The 23,994-nt window shown below is 43.8% G+C and overlaps 1 protein-coding gene and 1 long non-coding RNA gene across 3 annotated transcripts in view; one reads left to right on the top strand and one right to left on the bottom strand.

Annotated features, from left to right (window-relative positions):
- FLT3LG (fms related receptor tyrosine kinase 3 ligand) overlaps positions 1-23,994 on the top strand; it is a 711,034-nt gene that overhangs the window by 110,174 nt on the left and 576,866 nt on the right. The gene's annotated exons all lie outside the window — the stretch shown is intronic.
- Positions 9,416-10,478, bottom strand: LOC141110044 (uncharacterized). Its single transcript, XR_012236220.1, has 2 exons — positions 9,482-10,478; positions 9,416-9,448 (listed from the first exon to the last, which is right to left on the bottom strand). It is a non-coding gene; the product is annotated as an uncharacterized lncRNA (long non-coding RNA).

Raw genomic sequence — 23,994 nt, 5'->3', positions numbered from 1 at the left:
CACCGTGCGATCTAATCACCGGGGGTTTCCCCAGCGGCTTGTAGATTCCCGTCTTAGGCTGGGGGAGAGAGCCTGCTTGAGATGTAATAATTTGCTCACTGTGAAGTGGAGAGATAATAAGAATGTTTTCATTCTGTCCTCCCTTCATGCAGACACGACGGTCCAAATTCCTACGGCGACTGGTGTTGTGGAGAAACCCCTCTGTGTCCACGAATTTAACTTTAATATGGGAGGGGTGGACCTCAATGACCAGTTGTTGGCGCCGTACCCAATTGCCCATAAGGCCAGACGCTGGTACAAAAAAGTGTCTGTTTATTTCAATTTGCTCTGCTGAATGGTTTTGTGCTATACAAAGCTTCAGGACGAACTGGATCCTTCCTTAAATTCCAGGAAGAGATCGTCAGAGCCCTTCTGTTTCCAGACAGTGCTTTGGCCCAAATTCCCAACGCAAATGCAGTAAGCCGGCTGCATGAGAGGCATTTTCCGTATGTCCTCTCTGGTACCCCTACCCAAAGAAACCCCCAAAGAAGATGTCGTATCTGTAGAAAGCGTGGATATAGGCGTGACACCCGCTATTATTGTCCCTCCTGTCCTGACCAACCTGGTCTTTGCATTGGTGACTGTTTCGAACGCTACCACACACAGTTGAATATTAGGTGGATAAAGCACCTGGACCTGATGGCATCCACCCACGGATCCTAAAAGAATTGAGCTCTGTAATTTCAAAGCCGTTGTATCTAATTTTTAGGGACTCATTAATAACAGGAATAGTACCACTGGATTGGCGCAGGGCGAACGTGGTGCCTATATTTAAAAAGGGATCAAAGTCTTTACCAAGTAACTATAGACCTGTTAGTTTAACTTCTATAGTCGGGAAGATACTGGAGCATTTAATAAAAGACCACATAGACGAGTTCTTGCTGGAAAAAAACATTTTAAGCAACAGACAGCATAGATTCATAAAAGACAGGAGTTGTCAGACAAACCTGATTTCTTTTTATGAAGAGGTAAGTAAAACCTTGGACAGAGGGGTGGCTGTAGACATGGTATACTTGAATTTTGCAAAAGCGTTCAATACAGTTCCGCACACACGGCTCATGTGTAAGTTAAAGTCTACAGGCTTGGAAATATCAGTTTGTAAATGGATAGAAAACTGGCTAAAAGACAGAATTCAGAGAGTAGTGGTTAATGATTCTTACTCTGAATGGTTTAGGGTTATCAGTGGTGTACCCCAAGGTTCAGTGCTGGGACCCTTACTCTTTAATACCTTTATGAATGATATTGGGTCTGGGATCGAAAGTAACATTTCTGTCTTTGCAGATGACACCAAGCTATGCAGTGGAATAACGTCCTTACAGGATGTCTCCAATTTACAAGCTGACCTCAATGCTCTGTCTAATTGGGCGTCTAAGTGGCAGATGAGGTTTAATGTTAAGAAATGTAAAGTTATGCACTTGGGGGCTAAGAATATGCATGCATCATATATACTAGGGGGAGTACAACTGGGGGAATCCATAGTGGAGAAGGATCTGGGGGTTTTGGTAGATCATAAGCTCAATAATAGCATGCAATGCCAAGCTGCGGTTTCCAAAGCGAGCAAAGTCCTTTCTTGTATTAAGAGAGGTATGGACTCCAGAGAGAGAGATATCATTTTGCCCCTGTTCAAATCATTAGTAAGAATCCATCTGGAATATGCAGTTCAGTTTTGGACACCAGTTCTCAAAAAGGATATCGGGGAACTGGAGAAAGTGCAGAGAAGGGCAACCAAACTGATAAGAGGCATGGGGGAGCTCAGTTATGAGGAAAGATTAGAGGAACTGAATTTGTTCACTCTTGAGAAGAGGAGAATAAGGGGGGATATGATCAACATGTTCAAATATATAAGGGGTCCATATAGTGAACTTGGTGTTGAGTTATTCACTTTACAGTCAACACAGAGGACAAGGGGGCACTCTTTACGACTGGAGGAAAAGAGATTTCATCTCCAAATACGGAAAGGTTTCTTCACAGTAATGCCCCGTACACACGGTCGGATTTTCCGATGGACAATGTCCGATCGGAGCGTGTTGTCGGAAATTCCGACCGTGTGTGGGCGCCATCGGACATTTTCCATCGGATTTTCCGACACACAAAGTTGGACAGCAGGAGATAAAATTTTCCGACAACAAAATCCGATCGCGTCAATTCCGACCGTGTGTGGCCTGTTCCGACGCACAAAGTGCCACGCATGCTCAGAAGAAATTCCGACACGGGACAGCTCGTTCTGGTAAACTTAGCGTTCGCAATGGATACAGCACTTTCGTCACGCTGCAATATTCAAAATGGTTTAATACAGCGCACTCTCTTCTTCTTTATAATGTGACAAGAATTTTTGCTGCTCATATTCACACACACTTCTCACAAACTTCCTTCGTTACTATTTATCGGGATTCCCTCAATATATTTTGATTTCTCACATCTGACAACATATTTTTGTATATTTTAATTTTTTTTTTTGCCTTTAATGTAGAATCTTTTTTTGTGTTTCTTTTTTTTGGTGATTTTGATTTGTACTCCCGAAAATGTTTGTGTGTTTTTTGTGACAAGTTCCCACAACACCATTGATATGTTGTTCTATTTAATCTGTAGGAGATTGTTTCGTGTTGTTGTCCCTTGTTAATTTCACATTTTATGTTAGAAATGTACCTGAATCGTCACCGACAAACTGTCCTTTTTGGATGAAAACACACACAGGAGAGTAGAATTTACCTAAAAAAATTTTATTAAGGGGTCACAACCATAAAAAAACAAAGAGGGAGGCAGCGCTGGAGAAACTGCAGAAGTGGGCGAAGCCTTGGACCCCCAGGGCAGACATCAATTATTTAAAAGCAAAATTGGTGGCCTGAGGAGTCCATATCTAAGGGAGGGCAGTGTGGTCCAGAAGTCCCAGAGATCCGGAAAGCAGCAGATGACATCTGTGTCCCCAGGCTGTGGTCATACGAGAGACTGCAGCTTTTGTCAGACCAGACTGAACCCAGGGCAATCACTCTTTGGTCTTCCTTCCATGCTTCCTTACAGGCTTTGGCTGTGGTGGTGGAGTTGTGGCAGCAGAAGGAGGAGGAGGATCTTCGATCTCAATGACATCCGTCTTGGGTGTCAATTCCCCACTCTCCCCCTTATGTAGGACTTTATAAATCAGGTCCTCAGAGAGCTTGCGTTGGCCCTCCTGCATGCCCTGCAATTTGGTGGCAGCCACGCAGGCAAAAGCCTCCTGGATCAGCCTGTATGCTGAATCCTGCACAGGACTGGGAGTGGCCTTCCTGGCCCTTTTGTATGGCAGGCGGAGGGGAGGAACCTGAGACTCAGTCGGGCTGCGACTTGTCCCAGGCTTCTCTTGGCTGACACTTAGCCCCGCCTCCTCCTGGCTGACACTAATCCCCGCCTCCTCCTGGCTGCCACTAATCCCCGCCTCCTCCTGGCTGCCACATTTCACAGCCTCCTCCTGGCTGAGGTCTTCCTGTGTATGAAAAAGGGACATAGTTTTAGTATTTTTTACATCAATCACACACAATTTTCACCTCCTGACTGCTGCAAATTGAATGTTAACAAATATAACAGACTATCCTTCTGAGCCCAGCATTTTGCATTCTTGTCCCAATTTTGGGTGCCCACTACTGTCTATTGATATGTAAAACACTTTTTTTAATCAGCAATTAATGATCAATAATAACATCTAGTAAACATCATTTATTTATTGCCCAGAAATCTGTCGAAGAATGCTATACCTGACTCCAGCTGGGCTCCTCCACTTCTTCCTGGCTGGAAGGCCCAGATTGGACATCGGAAGCCTCAGCTGGGGTGGACGGAAGCGTGGAAGGAAGAGTAGAGAGGGATTCCCTGACTTCAGTGTGGTCTGACAGAAATCGCAGTCTCTCATAGTACCACAGCCTGGGGACATAAATGTCATCTGCTGCAGCTCCGGACCTCTGGGAATCTGTGACCTTCTTGCGCTCCCTAAGATAGGTGCTCCTCAGGCCACCAATTTTGGCTTTTAAATAGGGGATGGTTGCTGTGGGGACCACCGGCTTCACCAACTCCAGCAGTTTCTCCAGCGCTGCCTGCCTCTTCTGTTTGTGATTATAGTGGGGGTGTCTCACTTGCCACAGACAGGGCAGCTCCCTGTACTTGTCTATGAACAGGGGCAGGAAATTGTGGTCGTTGAACCCATCCATTTTCTCTGCAAGACACAACACAAGACAAACCCTAATGTCAGGCCAAACTCCCCTAATCTTGTTACAATATAGGCTTCCATTTCGAAGCAGTATAGGCCCAAGTTTAGATCCTACCTTCGTTATCACGATCGGCGTCTCCGATGCTCCTTCCTCCGCTCACAAATCGTACGTAAGACGCGCGCGTGTTACGATTTATACACACTGCGCATGCATATAACTCCGCCCACCCCTGACGTTCTTTCTAGTCTATTCCCCGCCCCTTTTCGTTCGGCGCAGTGGGGGAAGAGCACATGGCGGATAGACAGCAGGATCGTGCTAATTGTAGCAACGAGGAGGAGGAGGAGGAGGGAAGGCCGGAGCCTGAAACGTCCCGATCCAGAAGGAGATTAAAGGACTCAAATATGTCCTTTGGGGAGATGTTGGAGATGGTGGACATCCTGAAGAAGGCCAACTATGATGGAAAGTATGGGCCTTACCCCAACCCCAATATCCGAAAGGCCAAGATTATGGCGAAAGTGGTCAGGAGTCTGCACCGGAAATTCAGGGTACGACGATCAAAAGATCAGTTCAGGAAGCGGTGGTCGGACCTGAAATTACGAGAACATGAGCAGTACAGAAAGATCCGGAGAGTGCTGCAAAAAAGTAAGTAGTTGTGCTGTGTTCCTATTCTTTTTGTGTTTATTACGTTCGTGCTGCTCCATGTGCTTTTAGGAACTGTTGTACAGTTTAAAATGGCAACTTTCATGTTCATGGGCACATTATTCGTTCGGATCACACATTTTTCTTTCGGACTATAAAATACCATTGTTTAGGCCATATGCATTTGGCCACCATTTTGACGCCCTATACGTGGCTTCAAAGAATTGGGTTGTGTAGATGGGTTTGTTACTAGAATGAAATGCAAACTAGATTGTGTGTAAGGAGAGGACACTGAGCAGCTGTTTTCACATCTGGACACTGGAGCACTAGTGTGGGACACCAGAACACCATTTTTATTAGGGGGGGCACACAGGTGCTCCAGTGTATACTATAGGGGGGTCTCCATCTGTGAAGCTTGTACTAAACAGGTAAAGTATTGCAGCTTGACAAAGGACACTAAAAAAGCTACATCTTGGAACTCGGCTAAAATAGATAATTGTACCCCACTTCCAAGCAATGTTTCATCTTTATAGTTTTGACATTAAATATCTGTGTGCTAATTATACCATTTTTGTTTTACATAGGGGAGAAAAGACTTGGAGGAAGCCCCTCATCCGAGGAGACCAGAGCCCCCCCCCCTCTGGAAGAAGGGGAAATCCCCCCAACACAAGATGAGCAGGAGGAAGAAGACGTGGTGGAACTAGTCACCACAACAGGTGAGTGTCTGCAATCACAGGCTCAGATAAGAGATGGATGGCGGCATTTTTTTGGAAACCTAATTTATTTTGGGGTTCCTCTCTTTTTAGGTGATCGTGAGGTTGTGGATGAAGATCCTTTCACATCCGAAAGTGCCCAGATCCTGATCGGGGAGATCATGGGGTGTAATTTACAATTGGAAATCATCAAGCAAAACATCAATGATGTTATTCCAAAATATAAAAACATCATTGATGTTTTGGGGCGAGTTTAAAACCCCTCCAAATCACTTTCTTCTTTTGTCTGCTACAATGTGCGAAATGTTTTTGTGATTTTTCCCAAAGCCAAATTTGGAGGATGCACACAGTGTGTCAACATGTGCTATCTGCCATCACGGGAGATCAATGGACGCGTTTTGGGGGTGCAACCCCTTCCTCAATAATAAAGTAGTGGTGAGGAAGGGCTTTCTCCCCCAAAACACGTCCCTTCATCCCCCATGATGGCAGATAGCACATGTTGACATTGTGAAATTTGTGTGCATCTTCCAAATTTGGCTTTTCCTGGGTGATTTCCCCCCATCTGAACGCAATATCAAACACAGTTCCTAAATACTCATGTCTGATATTGCCTTCCAGTTCTACCAAATGTGAACTTTGTAAGATCAAGATTTGTGTCTTTCTTGTGGGTTTTACACAGGCCTGTTTTCTATAAAATGCACATTTTGATTTTGGATAATGACACCACAAAAATTGTTATACAACAAACATGTTGGTTTGTCAGAAAAACCTTTGGTAAATGCACATGTGATTGTGCAGGTATTAAAAAGATTGTTCATCAAGAATGTGTGGATTATTGTCTCAACGCTACAACACTTTTGGGGTAATGTAATTGTTGTTTTATGAGAAAATGGGGGTAATTTCCTAAGGGCAAATCCACTTTGCACTACAAGTGCAGTTTCAGTGCAGTTGCAAGTGCACTTGTAGTGAAAAGTGTCTTTGCATTTAGTAAATAACAGCCAACAGTGCTTTGTATAATAAGGTTACACAATCACAACATTTTCTGGACTCCACACATTTCTGTCAGGGTCAGCTAAAACAAACACAAGCAGTAAATGTCCACAATGAAGAGCCTGGGGGGAGATGCCTGTCGAGAAGTTGAGGTCCTGCAGACTTCTCCCTGTGGCCAAATACCGCAAGGTAGCGACCAACCTCTGCTCCGGAGTGATGGCTTGCCTCATGCAGGTATCCTGCCTGCTGATATAGGGGGTCAGCGAAGCCAACAAACGGTGAAACACGGGGTCCGTCATCCTGAGAAAGTTCCTGAAATCACCAGGATTATTCTCACGGATCTCACAGAGCAAAGGCATATGAGAGAACTGGTCACGCTGAAGCAACCAATTCTTGGTCCATGAACTCCTCCCCACCCTGTTCATGGACTGGACTTGTGTCAAGGTCAGGACCCCAACACCAAGCCCCCGCACAGCACGAACTCTATGAGGAGTACGCATACGAAACATGGCTAGAAAACGGTCGGCTGCTCAGAACGAAGTAACAGAACGCACTGAAGAACAGCAAGGCCTGTGAAGAGCGACCTGAAAACCAGTAACGAACGAACAAGAATACAATGACTACCTAAAGTCACGCGGAACTTGCTGCACGCACTGAAGAGCAGATACAAACCCACAAGCACAAACTGAACGGCAGAAAACGATCTGAAAGCCACGAGTCTGAAAAAGCGCGAATCGTCTCTCACCAAACTTTTACTAACACGAGATTAGCAAAAGGAGCCCAAAGGGTGCCGCGCTTGGTTCTGAACCGGCCTTTTCTAGTCTCGTCGTACATGGTGTACGTGACCGCGTTGTTGTCGATCGGAAATTCCGACAACTTTGTGCGACCGTGTATAGGCAAAACAAGTTTGAGCCAACATCCGTCGGAAAAAATCCTAGGATTTTGTTGTCGGAATGTCCGAACAAAGTCCGACCGTGTGTACGCCCTATAAGAGCTGTGAAAATATGGAATAGACTCCCTCCAGAGGTGGTTCTGGCCAGCTCAGTAGATTGCTTTAGGAAAGGCCTGGATACTTTCCTAAATGTACATAATATAACTGGGTACTGACATTTATAGGTAAAGTTGATCCAGGGAAAATCCGATTGCCTCTTGGGGGATCAGGAAGGAATTTTTTCCCCTGCTGTAGCAAATTGGAACATGCTCTGCTGGGGTTTTTTGCCTTCCTCTGGATCAACTGTGGGTATAGTATTGGTTATATTGGATTGTACGATATTTTTTTTTTTTTTATGGTTGAACTGGATGGACTTGTGTCTTTTTTCAACCTGACTAACTATGTATTAGTACTATGTACTATGTATTAGCGTAGGGTACAGCACCACACAGTCCTAGGCACACGTACACAGGGTCTCGAAAGATGTGATGGCCAATCACATTTTGAGAGACCCTAATCTGCAACATTCAGTTTACAGTTTTTTTACAGTTTTTATAAAAGTGAAAAAAAAACCACACAAAAAAAACACAAAATAAAAAATAAAAAAGCCAAAAATAGTTGTGGTTGTATTTTACTTCTCTCTCTTTCTCTCTCTCTCTATTGTTCTCTTTCTTATGTTCGCTCTCTACTGACCGCTCTACTGTTCGCTCACTATTGTTCTATATCTATCGCTCTCTCTCTGTTTTATTTTTCCTATGTTTTATTGTATTTGTTTTGCAGGTATGGTATGTTATACTGTAATGTTTGTTTTATTGTTAACCATCATTTGCTTAGCAGGTATGCCATTCAGCTGCAGCACAGGTTTATTTATCTTGACAGCAACAGCGTTTGCTCCCACGATACATAAAGCCATGACTCCAGCGCTGTCGGAGGTGATTTCACCACCATAGTTAAAGAAAAAATGGTGCATGTATGCCCATCATTAGAAGTGGGTGGATGAAGGGCGGCACTCTAATGATGGGCATACCCACCGATCAATCTCTTTTTTTCGTTCAGCCCACAGGGATGTATGCCCAGCAAGGACCAGCAACGTACTGGTATGTTGCTGGACTTTGGGTGGTTATACCAGAATGATGCCTGCAGATTTAGGTATCATCTTGGTATCATTCTTTTTAGCCAGTGGTTGGTTTTCATGTAAAAGCAATCCTAGCGGCTAATTAGCCTCTAGACTGCTTTTACAAGCAGTGGGTTCCATGCTTTTCTCGGGCTCTCCATTCCCAACAGGGAACCCGAGAATGCAGCCGGTGGTTCCGCCAGCTGACCATAGAGCTGATCAGAGACCAGAATGGCTCCAATCATGTCTATGGCCTAAGAAACCGGAAGCTACGAGCATTTCATGACTTAGGTTTCTGTCGGTAAAATTCCATTCTCTCACTGATCAGTCAACTCTGGTCATGTTGATTAGAAGACAGATATATTACAAATGTACCGGTACATAGGGATGAACTCTGTTCACAGCAAGGAATTTCAGCAGAGTCATACAGAACCCTTTTACACATGTCATTTGATAACAGTATTTGGCAGGCTACCATTGGCTAAGGCACACTGGTGACTCATGGTGCATCGTCAGCTTTATTGTCAAAAACAGTGCCCTTTCACAATATGGCCTAATATGGTAAACTTTTGCTAGTTCTTTTTAAATATTGTTGTAGGTGTTGGTCGGAACTAAGCAGATTGCATAAACAATAAGTCAGAGCCATTTTAGCTAGGAAAAAAGCATATAAGGAACAAGGCAAATATCGATATCACTTGTAATTCTTTGCATATTTCTTATCATTCCCTCCTCTGATATCTATATTTGCTTCCTCAATTTATTACTTCAGTGCAGGTCCGTTCCATAACTGGGTTTTCAGACCTTAGCAAGTCCTTGACCTTGGCAAGTCCAGTCCATTTCCCAAACCAACCTTCAAGCCAATTTGTGAATGGATCATCAGTACCTGAGTTTTCCGCTAATTCATTCGATAAAGCTGTCAATCCTTCGAGGGCTCTAGTCACGGTTCCTCCAGGAGCTGTAATGTTAGAAATAAAAGGTGCACCACATAAAACCAAACATTTTACAGACCCCTCCTCTTTCTGCTAGGACCATATCTAATGCCATCCTATTCTGCCATGCCGTCAGAGAGGTAGGGGCTAATTGCTCTGTCAATCTCTTAACTGCATCCCTGGTGTAGTTTACAAACCTTTGTTGGTTATAATATATATAGTTAATCCAGTCAACATTTTTTTTTTTCTCCCACCAGAGAAGAGACTCAAATCCAGCTGCCACTCGGTTCCTAGCCTTAAACTCGCTCGGCACTCCACGCGGAACCCCAATCTCATCTATATAGATCTGGGGGTCAAAAGACCCCGCAGGAGAGGTGTCCCTTCTGCTCCTCCGGTGACCCGTCTTCCAAGGGGACTCTGACAGTAAGCGCAGAGGCATTGCCAGCTGTACTAGGGCACAATCTCCTCGGGAATTGGCTGGGATGCTTGCTCTGAGCCTCTTGTCTTCGCATAACCACCAGACGTCCGCCCTCTGGGTGTCGTGCTCAACCCAGTTGTCACCCTCTCCCTTTGCAATTTTGTTAATCCTCTCCATGCAGTAGTCATCCGGTAAAGACCCCAAATCTGTGCCACTCTCATTCCCCGGAAGTGCAAAACAAGTAAAGTTGCCAGGGTATGCCGTGACAGCAGGGGGTATCTGAGGTCTCTGAACCTGGGGAAACAATAAACTTAATGTGTGACAGGGAGTGTTGGTGTCAGGTTTGTATGTTTTTTGATATAGCTTTAGCATACACTCTAAACCATCTGGATCTATATTGTTATTTAAGGGAAAAAGCACTGTAGCCAGCTGGGGTCTGGCCCCTGCACAGACTAAGCAGTTCTCTTTTTTAAGGGTGTTAGCAGTATATATTAACCATTCAAGCCATTCATTCTTATCCTGGTATCCTGTTTCTAATGTTATAGCTTCTTCCACTGTGAGATTGGTGAATCTCACTGTGGGTCCTAATACCTTTACTTTAAGTCCGTCCTCATTATCTAATTCTTTCTTCTTGTTTGTCTCATTCTTTGGTTTGACTTCAAGAAAGAATTTTCCCAAAGGGTCAGTTCCTGATATCCAAGCTCCTATACGATATAACCTCTGATCTTCTAGTTTTGGGTCCTTCAGGGAAATCAATAATATATTGCAATTCTTTGATTCTGTACAGGGAGAGTGGGCCGCTTTAGTTATGGTTAATCTATTCTTTAAATCTCCTGCTGCTGGGATCTCATATCCCCAATCCTGCTGCAGTTGTCCACATGACTGAATCCCAAATAGTACACCTGGTAGTTTCAGCCAGGTAGCACACGTATTTATCTGCCCAGGTCAGTTTACTTGCTTCTACCTTATCTCCACAATCTGTCATCTGGCAGAAATCCACCTGTATAGTACTGGTGGTTCCTTCAACAAAGGTAAGGTTCAATGCTCTTCCTGTCTCTTCCCAATTGATTGGTTCCACTATCCTCCCGTGTCTCCTACCTCCCCGTATAGAGGCCTCTCCTAGAGTCACCAATACTCCCACGAGGAACAAAATCCCTACCATCCCATCTGAAGTGAGGGGGGCCTAGATAGGGCCTTTTCTTCACCAAGGTTGAGACAAGCAGACCTTTTATCTGCCTCCCTTTGTATTTGGACTTTCCCCCTCCTTCAGTCTCTCTGTCCCTACTCTGCCTATATTTACCTTTTTACAGTGGGATTGGTGAATCCAGATAGTCCTTTCAGCAATTCTTACTGCAGTGGGAGTAGTAAGGAGTACTTGATATGGCCCTTCCCACTTAGGGGAGTGCCAATGCTTCTTTCTGATCACCTTGATGAGCACCCGATTTGTACTTTGTCTTCTCCTATGGGCTCTCCTTCTGGAATGGAACACTCTTGGTTAATTTGTTTCTGTTTTAATAACCTTGACATGTATTCTGCTAAGGTTCTCTCCCCTTCCTCTGTGTGGGTTTCATTTGGTAATAAAGGTAGTTTATAAGGTCTAGTATACATCATTTCAAATGGACTCAGCCCCTCTTTAGTGGAGGTGATATGCATGCTTAAAATAGCTAGTGGGAGACAGTACATCCAATTTTTTCCTGTCTCCTCCATAGCCTTTTTAAGCTTGCTCTTCAATATCCCATTATGTCTTTCTACGAGCCCTGTTGACTGAGGGTGATATGCACAGTCATTCTTTACTTCTATACCCATCACTTCTGTTAGGTGTTTTATGATCTGATTTCCAAAATGTGAACCATTATCACTATAAATCTTCTCTGGTATCCCAAATTGTGAAATGATATCTTTTAGTAAGGCTTTGGATACTGTTAAGGCATCAGCACTATATCTCTACCCATGTGGTCAATGCATCAATGATTTCCAAACAATATTTCTTCCTTTTCACATTTGTCTAATTCAATAAAATCCATGCAAATGTGTTGGAATGGATATTGTGGTCTGGGGAACTTCCCTTTCCGTGGTCTTATGCCTCCCTGAGCATTGTGTCTTGCACATATAATGCATTGAGAACAAAAAGTTTTTTTTTAGCTTGTGAAACCATAGGCTGTACATACCTTATTTAACATCTCAGTCATCCCCCTGTTTGACACATGAGTTACTCCATGTGTCAATACTGCTGCATACCTAAATAAGGATTTTGACAATACCAGCTTTCCTTCAGGTGATGTGTAGATGTTATCTATTATTGTGCAACCTTTTGTTTTCCAATATTGTTTCTCCCCAGGGGATATATTCTGCTGTATATCAGTAAGGACTGTATGATCTATCTCTATGATTTCCTGTTCTGTCATGTGTCACTTCTGCATATCCAGTTACACTTGTGGCATCTGGATTTTTCGTACTGGAGCCATCAACAAAAAGTGTCATGTCAGGGTTAGATAACGGTACTTTCCGATATTGTTAAGTGAGGTTGTCTCAAAAGTATTGTCATACAGGAAAGGTGTCGTGCTGGGCTCAAATGTATGGACCAACGGGGCGCGGTCAGTATTGAATACCCAGAAATCCAAGCTCTACAAAAATTTATCATGCCCAAAAAAAACATCATTTGTTTCTTTGTTTCTGGCTTCGGCACCTGGTGGAGGGCTCAAATTCTCTCCTCATCCAGGTGTCGACCTTCTTTTGAGATATTATACCCTAAGTATTTGACCTGCTGTTGCCACAACTGGAGTTTAGTTTTATTTACCTTATGCCCTTGGTATAACTGCCTGGTTAACAGCTTGTAAATCCTGTATTATTCTCCAGCCTGTGGAAGGCGGAGCCTTCTTAACAGGAAAAAGAGGGGTATTGCAGGGGCTATACCCTCCTCTGCTTCCTTCTTAAGGGGGTATCTCCTTCATCACCTTGCACAAAAAACTTTACTTTCACATTTTTTTTTCCATCACTGTCAAATACTTCTCAGAATGCTTAACATATTGCAAAACATCTAAAACTGATGCAGTTCAGTAAGTAACCAAGTTTTAACAATGTAATCCTTATGATCCTGTTTTAATCCGTTAACAAAAGCTATCTTTAGCTGTTGTTGATATGCACTATTCACATCCTCAGCTTCGGGGAGCCCAGAGAACACTTTAAAAACTTCTCGTAGTTTATTTAGATAATCACTGACACTTTCCTTTTCTTCCTTTACAGTCATAATAATCTTTTGCCAGTCAGTTCGTTATACCCATCGGAGATTGCATCTCTGATAGAAGGCAGTCAATCTATCTGTCAAATCTTTGCTATCAAGGGCCAGTGGTTCCCCTCTTTGTTGAGGGGGCACTGTGGCTACACAGGGGTCCCAATTTCCCTTTACTGATGCCCAATCTGATCCTAGAACCCTCCTTAAGGCCCTTTCCACTTCGACCCCATTTAGCCTATAACTGTTCCTCAGACCTTCCATATTTTCAATGATTTCTGGGGCCCCAAACTTAGGATGTTTAATATGCTCGGTAGCCTTCTGCACGTCACTCTCAGTCCATGGTTTAAAAACAGTCATAGTTAGGGGCTGACAGTTTTGTCTGCCTCTTTGTCCACTAGGGGCAGTTGGGCTTGGTATTTCTCTTTTGTTCTCCTTCTCAAACCAGTATTCCGCCATTTCTAATCCATACTTCTTCTTTTTTTTTATCTTTGGGTCACAGTTAGTTTACCATTGAATCCCAACTTCCTTTCCCACTTAGCACAATATTTAACAGATTTTGGTTATTTGCTATGCATACATTTCTTATCTCCTTCTAATGGGGAAACTATTCCCCATGTCTCTGTTTTTTTTCCTTGAGTTTAGAATACAAGACTGGTAATTCTACTCTCGAACTTTGCCAGAATCTATATAAAACAGCAAACAAAGTCTAAACTCTCCAAACAGGAAATAAACATATATATATATATATATATATATATACACATACACATACACACACACACACATATAACACAACTTATACATTTACTTTATTTACTACAAAGTACAGTTGGTCAAAACAAACAGTATTCTTAACGTTCTGATCAGAATTTTTTTTTACACACACTCACACAAAAGAGGAAGTGCACTTAGGTGTCCGTGGGGGGGGGGGGGGGGGGTGAGTGAGTCCAGTTTTTTTTTTTTTAACCACAAGTTTGCAGCCAGACAGATCATAAAGCAGGCCTTTTATCAACCACCAGACTAGCAACCCTTGGATCACAGAAAAGCAAAAATATCAAGTTAGCAGTTATGTCAAACATGAGGAGGAAAGAGTGAGAGTTATGCCCTGTACACACGGTCGGATTTTCCGATGGAAAATGTGTGATAGGACCTTGTTGTCTGAAATTCCGACCGTGTGTGGGCTCCATCACACATTTTCCATCGGAATTTCCGACACACAAAGTTTGAGAGCAGGCTATAAAATTTTCCGACAACAAAATCCGTTGTCGGAAATTCCGATCGTGTGTACACAAATCCGACGGACAAAGTGCCAGAATAAATAAAGAGATGAAAGCTATTGGCTACTGCCCCCTTTATAGTCCCGACGTACGTGTTTTACGTCACCGCGTTCAGAATGATCGGATTTTCCGATAACTTTGTGTGACCGTGTGTCTGCAAGACAAGTTTGAGCCAACATCCGTCGGAAAAAATCCATGGACTTTGTTGTCGGAATGTCCGATCAATGTCCGACCGTGTGTACGGGGCATTTGTCTCATGATTTAACAAATGCAGCAAAAGGAACAGTGCAGGAAATGTTGCTCTCGAGAGAAAAAGAGAAAAACAATTTATCTATGGGGGAAGTGTTTCAGATCAAGTTAGATTGATTCCTGCTCGTACATTCACTTCCTGTTTGTCCCAACCACCACTCAGTTAGGAAAAAACCTGAAATGGCCCCTGTGACTCCCTGTAATCTATCCATATTACGTGTAGTCACTATTCACAACAATTATCAATCATCTATCATCTTTCAGTACCTTAAATTTTTTGTAATCTGTCTCGGACAGCGGGCTACGTCTATTTACCATAGGCAACGTCCCCAAGTGCCTCTGTCTTCGGCCCCTGTGTCACTTAGATCTTTTATAATCAACTTACAGTGGCGGCATACATAATAAAAACCCAAATCACCTTGAATAGAAGAGAAAAGAAGAGAAAAGAAAAAATCTGTCTTACCTTTCACAGACTCGGGGGACTGGATCAGAAGTCCAGGAGTAGAAGTCAGGTGTGAATCCCGGAACCGACCAGCCTCTTTTTACCACTTAACTTGAGTGGGAGGACCTAGGTCTCGGCGAGAGGGAGTCTGATACTCACCGATATTTTGGACGGAACCGTTCGATCCACCACCTAATCCTTACTTCCGGCTTGAAAGGACCATGATGTCGGTAAAATTCCATTCTCTCACTGATCAGTCAACTCCGGTCATGTTGATTAGAAGACAGATTTATTACAAATGTACCGGTACATAGTGATGAACTCTGTTCACAGCAAGGAATTTCAGCAGAGTCATACAGAACCCTTTTACACATGTCATTTTATAACAGTATTTGGCAAGCTACCATTGGCTAAGGCATACTGGTGACTCATGGTGCATCGTCAGCTTTATTGTCAAAAACAGTGCCCTTTCACAATATGGCCTAATATGGTAAACTTTTGCTAGTTCTTTTAAATATTGTTGTAGGTGTTGGTCGGAACTAAGCAGATTGCATAAACAATAAGTCAGCGCCATTTTAGCTAGGAAAAAAGCATATACGGAACAAGGCAAATATTGATATCACTTGTAATTCTTTGCATATTTCTTATCAGTTTCGCCGGATATAAACAGCGCCATTGGGAAATTGGCAAAGCATTTTATCACTCCGATCTTGGTGTGGTCAGATGCTTTGAGGGCAGAGGAGAGATCTAGGATCTAATAGACCCCATTTTTTTCAAAAAAATAGTACCTGTCACTACCTATTGCTATCATAGGGGATATTTACATTCCCTGAGATAACAAAAAAAAATATTAAAAAATGAAAGGAACAGTTTAAAAATAATAAAAAAGAAAAATAAATAATAATAATAAAAAAAGCACCCCTGTCCCCCATGCGCATGCACAAAGGCGAATGCAAGCGTCGGTCTGGTGTCATGTGTAAACAGCAATTGCACCATTCTTGTGAAGTATCACCACGAAGGTCAGATGGAGGGCAGTAATTTTAGCAGTAGACCTCCTCTGTAAATCTTAAATGGTAACCTGTAAAGGCTTTTAAAAATTTATGTAGTTTGTCGCCGCTGCACGTTTGTGCGCAATCTTAAAGCATGTCGTGTTTGGTATCCATGTACTCGGCATAAGATCATCTTTTTTAATTCATCAAACATTTGGGCAATATAGTGTGTTTTAGTGCATTAAAATTAAAAAAATGTGTTTTTTCCAAAAAAATTGCGTTTGAAAAATTGCTGCGCAAATACTGTGTGAAAAAAAAAAATTGCAGCACCAACCATTTTAATCTATAGGGCCTTTGCTTTAAAAAATATATATATAGTGTTTGGGGGTTCAAAGTAATTTTCTTGCAAAAAAAAAATGTTTTTCATGTAAACAAAAAAGTGTCAGAAAGGGCTTTGTCTTCAAGTGGTTAGAAGAGTGGGTGAGTGGGTGCCAGGACAGTTCAACCCCCCCCCCCCCCAATGACCCCTTTTTGGAAAGTAGACACCCCAAGCTATTTGCTGATAGGCACTTTTTTTTTTGTACAAAGTTGTCACTAAATGATATATTGTTCAAACATGGCACGGTTATATGTGGAATTACACCCCAAAATGCATTCTGCTGCTTTTCCTGAGTACGGGGATACCTCATGTGTGAGACTTTTTGGGAGTCTAGCCGTGCACAGGACCCCGAAAAACCGCCTTCAGGCTTTCTAAGGGTGTAAAATGGTGATTTCACTTCTTCACTACCTATCACAGTTTCGGGGGCCATAAAATGTCCAGATAGCACAACCCCCCCCCCCCCCCCAAATGACCCCATTTTGGAAAGTAGAAGTAGACACCCCAAGGTATTTGCTAAGAGGCATGGTGAGTATTTTGAAGATCTCATTTATTTTTGAAAATGAAGAAAGAAAAGAACATTTTTTTTTTTTCTTTTTTCAATTTTCAAAACTTTGTGACAAAAAGCGAGATCTTCAAAATACTCAACATGCCTTTTAGCATTTGGGCGGGGGTTGTGCTATCTGGGAATTTCATGGCCTCCGAAACTGTGATAGGTAGTGAGGAAGTGAAATCACCATTTTACGCCCTTAGAAAGCCTGAAGGCGGTGATTTGTTTTTGGGGTCCTGTACACGGCTAGGCTCCCAAACAGTCTCACACATGTGGTATCCCCATACTCAGGAGAAGCAGCAGAATGTATGTATTAAAAAAAAAAAAAATAATAATTTTTCCGCAACTTGTGCCAAAATATAAAATATCCCATGGACTCAACATGCCTATCAGCAAATAGCTTGGGGTGTCTACTTTCCAAAATGGGGTAATTTGGGGGGGGGGGGGGGTTTGTTCTATCTTGGCATTTTATGGCCTTCAAAACTGTGATAGGTAGTGAGGAGTGAAATCAAAAATTTACACCCTTAGAATTCCTGAAGGCGGTGATTGGTTTTCGGGGTCCTGTATGCGGCTAGGCTCCCAAAAAGTATCCCCATACTCAGGAGAAGCAGCAGAATGTATTTTGGGGTGTAATTCCACATATAACCATGGCATGTGTGAGCAATATATAATTTAGTGACAATTTTGTGTAGTTTTTTTGTCATTTTTCAATCACTTGTGACAAAAAAAATAAAATATTCAGTGGGCTCAACATGCCTCTCAGCAATTTCCGTGGGGTGTCTACTTTCCAAAATAGGGTCATTGGGTTGTACCGCCCTGCCATTTTAGCACCTCAAGAAATGAGATAGGTAGTTTGACAGTACGGATCCCTGCTCCTAGTATTTGTCGCCCACTATTCTCAAATAGGCAGGTTGAGAGGCTCCAGGAGGATTATTTAATTTGGAGGAAACTGTTTTATCAGTTTCCTCTGTGGTTGGTAAAATCCAGTTGGGGACCTGGAGCCTGGAGATTTTATAGCGATCTGGGTGGGATGAAATCTCCAATCCTGGACCGGGTTTTGAGAACAGCCAGGATTCTGGCTTGTTGATTGTACAGGTGGGTCCTGGGCTTATAGCACAGCCAGGACCAGGGTTCTGGGCTCCACCCTCCCGAGGAGTCCAGGTGTGCAAGGGAGAAGTGTGCCTGTTGGCACAGGACAGTCTGACAGAGCAGACGGAGGGCCCAAGCTGGTGGGCTGAAGCAGCCAGGAAGCTGTGAGAGAGTGTCACCAGAGGTACAGTGTGGGTACCAAACAGGGACACAGTTGCAGGGCCAAGAGGACTGAGGTCAACGCCTGATTAGCAGTGCTGACCAGATTGCCAGGTGGCTCGGTATTTTCCATTTATTTCATTATTGCTTTGAAAATTGCTTTGTGGGTATCCTGGATGGACTGTTTTTTCTTTTACTTTAATAAACATGGACCAAAAAAGCCTTTAAACTGCATATCTGATGTAGACTCGGCTCACTGGTAAGCTCTACATTGAAGCTAAATAACCCCCGATATTACAATTGGTTCTCGAATGCGGGCAGAACTGAATATCCTCACGTATACCAGTGAGCTATTGCCAGAAACTGCCTATGCTCTGCAGTGTGTGCAGCAGGTGGTGTACCTGGAAGGAAGAGGCCCCTTAAAGAGACAGTGCTCATTTTGTTGCTCTGTGCAGTGAATTGACTGCGAGTATGGAGAGTCCACCAGTGTCTGAATCTGCAGTGGATTGGTGCAAGCGGCACCTAGCAGCACTGAACCAAGCTAAAGAGGAAAGCAAGCCAACCCTCAGTGCAAGGAGAGACGGCTGGATGTTCATACCTGGGAGAGGGGTGTTGTTGCCCCTGGCAACGCTCGTACATGTAGGCCAGAACGCTGTTTGCGTTGTAGCTAGTGGGGGCATGCTGTCTCCAAGTGCCCTTTGTCACAGCTTCCAGTACAAAGTGACATGGCTAGACAAAGGTCTGCAACAGTGTTTGGGAAGCCTGATTTGAGTGCCAGGAGTGACCGACAGGCTGACCGGAAGTTGGAGAGGTATGTGCTTGCCCGTAGCAATGGTGATGATGTCAAGTCTGCAGACCACGTGAGAAAACTATTGCCTGCAGAGAGTCATGGCAAGTTGAAAGCCACAATGCATCAAAGAGTTTGGGAGAATCAGCAAAGCTCTGCTGGAAGAGTGTGGTCTCCCATGGCGACGGGAGAAAGATTGCCATAGGAAAGGAGGAGCTGCAGTGGAGATTTGGCTAAGCATCCCCACAAAGAGGCCTGTGCGTTCTGGCCAGCTGGGAATCACCAAGAGAGAAGCACTCTGAGAAAAAGTCATCCAGTACCATGCCTGGAATGTGGCCAGCTGGGACATGGCATGTTTTCTTGCCCTAGGTTCTGGAATTCAGCTGGAGATAATATTGCTGAGTAAAAATCTTTATCTGTGGGCCCAGATTCCTGTGCAAATATTTTTGCGGTCACCCCTAGCAACAAGGAGTTTCCTGTTGTGTCGGCAGGGGGTGCTAAACAGTTGGAGATGCCTGCTATAATTTTATCCTGTGGCCACCATCCTGTGACTGGTTTGTGAGACAACGTACTCAAATGAAGATGGTGACCTCTACTACTGCGGTGGTTAAGACTGTCTTTTAAATCTTTGAAACTTTATTCAGTAATATAGGAGCAGCACAGAGATCCATATCATCACATAACACAATGAGACACCTTACCAACCATGTACATCATCAGCGGTCCATAAGCATAGTGGATTCACATATTTTTCACAAGTATTGCTTACACTCAGACAAATATTGATCGAGAAGGTCCAAAGCCCTCTGTGATTGAGGTCCACCTCCCCCCTCTTCTATTTTTTAATTAAACTAGTAAATTATCCATAATTAAGTCTACAGGAGCTAACCCCGGAATGGCCAGCCATGGAGCCCATATTTTTTCAAACTTTTGTGCGCTACCTCTGTGTTGATAGATGTATTTTTCCAATCTGATAGTGTTATCCATTTGCGCCAACCATTCTTTTACTGTAGGTGGGTCTGTTGACTTCCAGTGTCTTAAAATTAACAATCTAGCCTGGAAAAGAGCCCTAGCTATGGCTAGTCTAGTGGGTTCCTCAGCCGGTATTTCATCTATAATTCCCAGCACATACAGTTTGGAGTGTTCTACTAACTGGCACTGAAAGACACGGTTAAGAGTCTTTATCACCTCCCTCCCATAGATGTGTAGTTTGGGACATCTCCACAACATGTCGATCAAGTCCCCGTGATCTCTCATGCATCTTGAACAAACTGGATCCTCCCTCACTCCCATTCTCACCAGTCTAGCCAGCATGTAGTGGACCCGCAGAAGCACATATAGTTGGGACAACCTTTGGGCCACATTCAAAGAACACAAGGGAACTGCCGCAAGAGCTTCATCCCACTGGTCTTCCTCAAATGCTCCCACATCTCTTTCCCATCCAGAGATCACCGTAGCAGTGTTGTCCGGGAGGGATTTGTTAAGTAACATAGAGTAGCTACAGGAGATAAAACCCTTATACGAGGTCACCTCCCACATATAGTTAAAAATGGGTGTTTGGTCCTGTACCCATTCGGCAACTTCCAGCTGGGCCCTGACCGCGTGCTGGAGTTGAAAATAATACAATTGCATGGAAGCGGGGAGTGAAAATACTATCTGGAGTGAATTAAAAGGGCGTACCCTGCCATTTCTAATTATTTGATGTATATGAGTAATCCCATAATGTTTCCATTTTGCTCCATATTCTAATTTCGCAAGCTCTACATATCGCCCATTCCCCCAAATGGGGCTAAACCTGGTGTATCCCTCAACATTTTGAACTGCCCGAACCTTGTTCCATACTTTCTGCATTAGATTGTAAGTGGGGTAAATTTTATTGGATTAGGCAAACTGCAATGCCTCCAGGCCCTCAACAATCTCCCCTCCAGTGGCACTCCGCAGAAGTTGCGCAGTGGAATCCACCAGGTTCAATACAGGATCTTTATCTGGGCCTATAACTCTGGCTATATGCTGTAGTTGTGAGGCCAGAAAGTAGAGCCAGGGGTTTGGAAGAGCCAATCCACCCGCCTCCTTGGGTCGCTGTAACTGTTCCAGTTTCACCCTGGCCGTGGAATTGAGCAAAATGAGAGACCAGAAGAGTGAGTTGATAATGCAAAACTGCTTCAAAGGAACGACCATCGGAGAATTTTGGCGTATGTAGAGGATCTGTGGCATCAAGATAATTTTGATCAGGTTTATCCTACCTACTGCGGAAATTTTTAGTCTAGACCACACCTTGACCCAGTCCCGGCACCGGTTCAGCAGCGGGGACAGGTTCAAGGATAAATATTCTAGGGGACATGGTGAAACCTGTATCCCCAGATATCTAAACTCTGAGGATACCGGAATGTCCATTAGGGCCCCATCAAGTGGGTCTGGTGTCTTATCCATTAGCATAAGAGACAACTTGATCCAGTTGATTACTAGGCCAGAATAGTGGCCGAATCTCCGGATGACCCACATGGCTTCTCTCAAGGAAGACGACCTGAATACCTGGATTAGAGCGGATACATGCTGCTAAGGGCTCAATAGCGAGCGCAAACAAGAGCGGGGATAGAGGGCATCCCTATCTTGTGCCTCGGAATAGGCTAAAGCATGGAGAAACTCTACCTGACTCTCATATTGCTGCCTTCGGTGAGCTATACAGTAACTGGACCCAGGAGATATATTCCTCTCCTATTCCGAATTTGTGTAGGATGGCCCACAAAAAGGACCATTCTATACTATCAAAGGCCTTGTGGGCGTCAAGTGATAGCAATGCCCTATCCCCCATGTTATGAGACCTGGACTGCATGTTGAGAAACAATCTGCGTAAATTTATGGCAGTGGATTTCTGAGGCATAAACCCTGCCTGGTCAGAGTGTATAATAGTGGATATTAACTTGTTTAATCTGAGGGCCAGCACCTTAGCAAGTATTTTCACATCTGTCTGGGGGAGTGAAATCGGCCTGTAGGAGCCTGGGTCTAGTGGATCCTTCCCAGGTTTTAGGAGCAGGACTATAATGGCTCTAGTCATAGCTCACTTTAGCTTCATTAAACACCTCCAGTAGTTTAGGCAGTAGGGTCTCGTCATATTGCTTATATACCTTGGCGGGAATCCCATCTCCCCTGGTGCCTTGTAGTTGGGGAACATCCCGGTCGCCACCTGAAGCTCCTCCAATGTCAGAGGGGCATCCAGTTGTTGTCTTGCATTATCCGACAAAGTCTGCAGATCCACTTCCCCCAGATACGCTTGTAAAAAGTCCTCCGTGTAAGTTTGACGTGTTTGATATAGGTCAGAGTAATACAAGTACCGACATAATTCCATCAGGTGAGCTTGTTGTCCTGCCGGAGGCAGTCGGCAGAGCACCAATGGATGGAGATGTATGCTGTGAGTGTTCTATTTTAGCCAACAGGCGACCAGTATGCTCCCCCTCCTCGTAAAAAGCCAGTTTACTAAAGAATCTCTTTCATTCCGCCGTAGCGGAAGTGAGATGCCTGAGAGCATTCTGAGCGGACAACCATGCCTCTGTCCGGTTCTCCGTAGGATCGGAGACGAACTTTGCCTCCAGGTCTAGGACCAAATGTTCTACTCCTTCCCTATGTACATGAGATGTCTTTTTAAATGCAGGAATCTCTCTAATAAACACACCCCTGAGAAATGCCTTAAAGGTTTCCCACACCACGCCCCTCTACGGATGTCCCACATGATCCCCCAGAAATCTAAAAATCTTCTTCCCTATCTGCACTTGGGCTTGTAAAAGATTAAGCCAAAAGGCATTCAGCTTCCATGGGGCTCTGGCCTGTGTTGTAGGGGGGCACACCTCCAGATCTATAACCAGTGGGGAATGGTCTGAGATCCCCCTGAGAGCATATTTGATCTCTGACACCGATCGGACAGCAGTGTCCGAACAGAGGCATAGGTCAATGCGGGACAAAGATAGGTGGGTCTTAGAAAAGCAGGAGAATTGCTTTACTCCCAGGTTTTTACTTCTCCATGTATAATACCAGCCTACCTCATCCACCAGTTTTTTCAAAGCTGTGTGGTACACTCCCCTTCCATGCCCCGCTGGAGGGTGTTTGTCCAACAAGGGGTCTAGGTAGCAATTGAAGTCGCCCATGAATGAATGAGTGACTTGTATAGCGCTACCTATGCGAACTGAATCGCCTCAGGGCGCTTTGCTGCCGGTGTCCATCTGCGGTTTAGCACAGTCCTTTACCCCATGGGGTCCCGAGGCGCTTACAAACACATACACATACAACATACACATTTGAATAAAGTGAACAATCTTCAATAGAAGTAGTGGCGCTAAGTAGCAAATACAAAGGAGCGAAAGTGAGTCTATAAACAGGGAAAGTGTGGACCTTTTCTCTGCTAATAGTAGAAAAATGTATATAAATAGTGGTAATCCGATAAACCCTCCCCTTTTCAGGTGGGGATCAAAGTAATCACATAGTGGCATAAAAATAAATAATTCATTAAACATACGAATAGTGACAATAGTTCATAAAAAGTCAGTGATAAAAAATTGTAACAAAAAAGAACTAAAGATAAAAATGAATGAAACCAAGTCCATGCAGAATGTTTTAGTGCCAGTAAAGTGGATGAAAAAAACTTTTCATGCAGTAAATTATCTTCCACCACACCATCCGTGACTGTGATCCACTCTTATGGAGCCGCACTCACCGGAAATATATGCCTTGCACTCTCATGCTCGGCCAATAAGCAGGAATATAGCCACCCTGAGGCTAACCAAAGCAAATGAGACTGTATTGCAGCAGAAGGTGTCCACCAGTCAGCAGCGCTCATCCATCATAACCACATGAAAGAAATTATAATACCTCCCATAGCGTGATAACGTATAAACATTTATTAAAAAA

The sequence above is a fragment of the Aquarana catesbeiana genome, linkage group LG10 (genome assembly GCF_042186555.1).
Source record: "Aquarana catesbeiana isolate 2022-GZ linkage group LG10, ASM4218655v1, whole genome shotgun sequence".
Taxonomy (NCBI): Eukaryota; Metazoa; Chordata; class Amphibia; order Anura; family Ranidae; genus Aquarana; species Aquarana catesbeiana.
The sequence above is the reverse complement of the archived record's forward strand: the minus strand, read 5'-3'. Positions and strand labels throughout refer to the sequence as shown.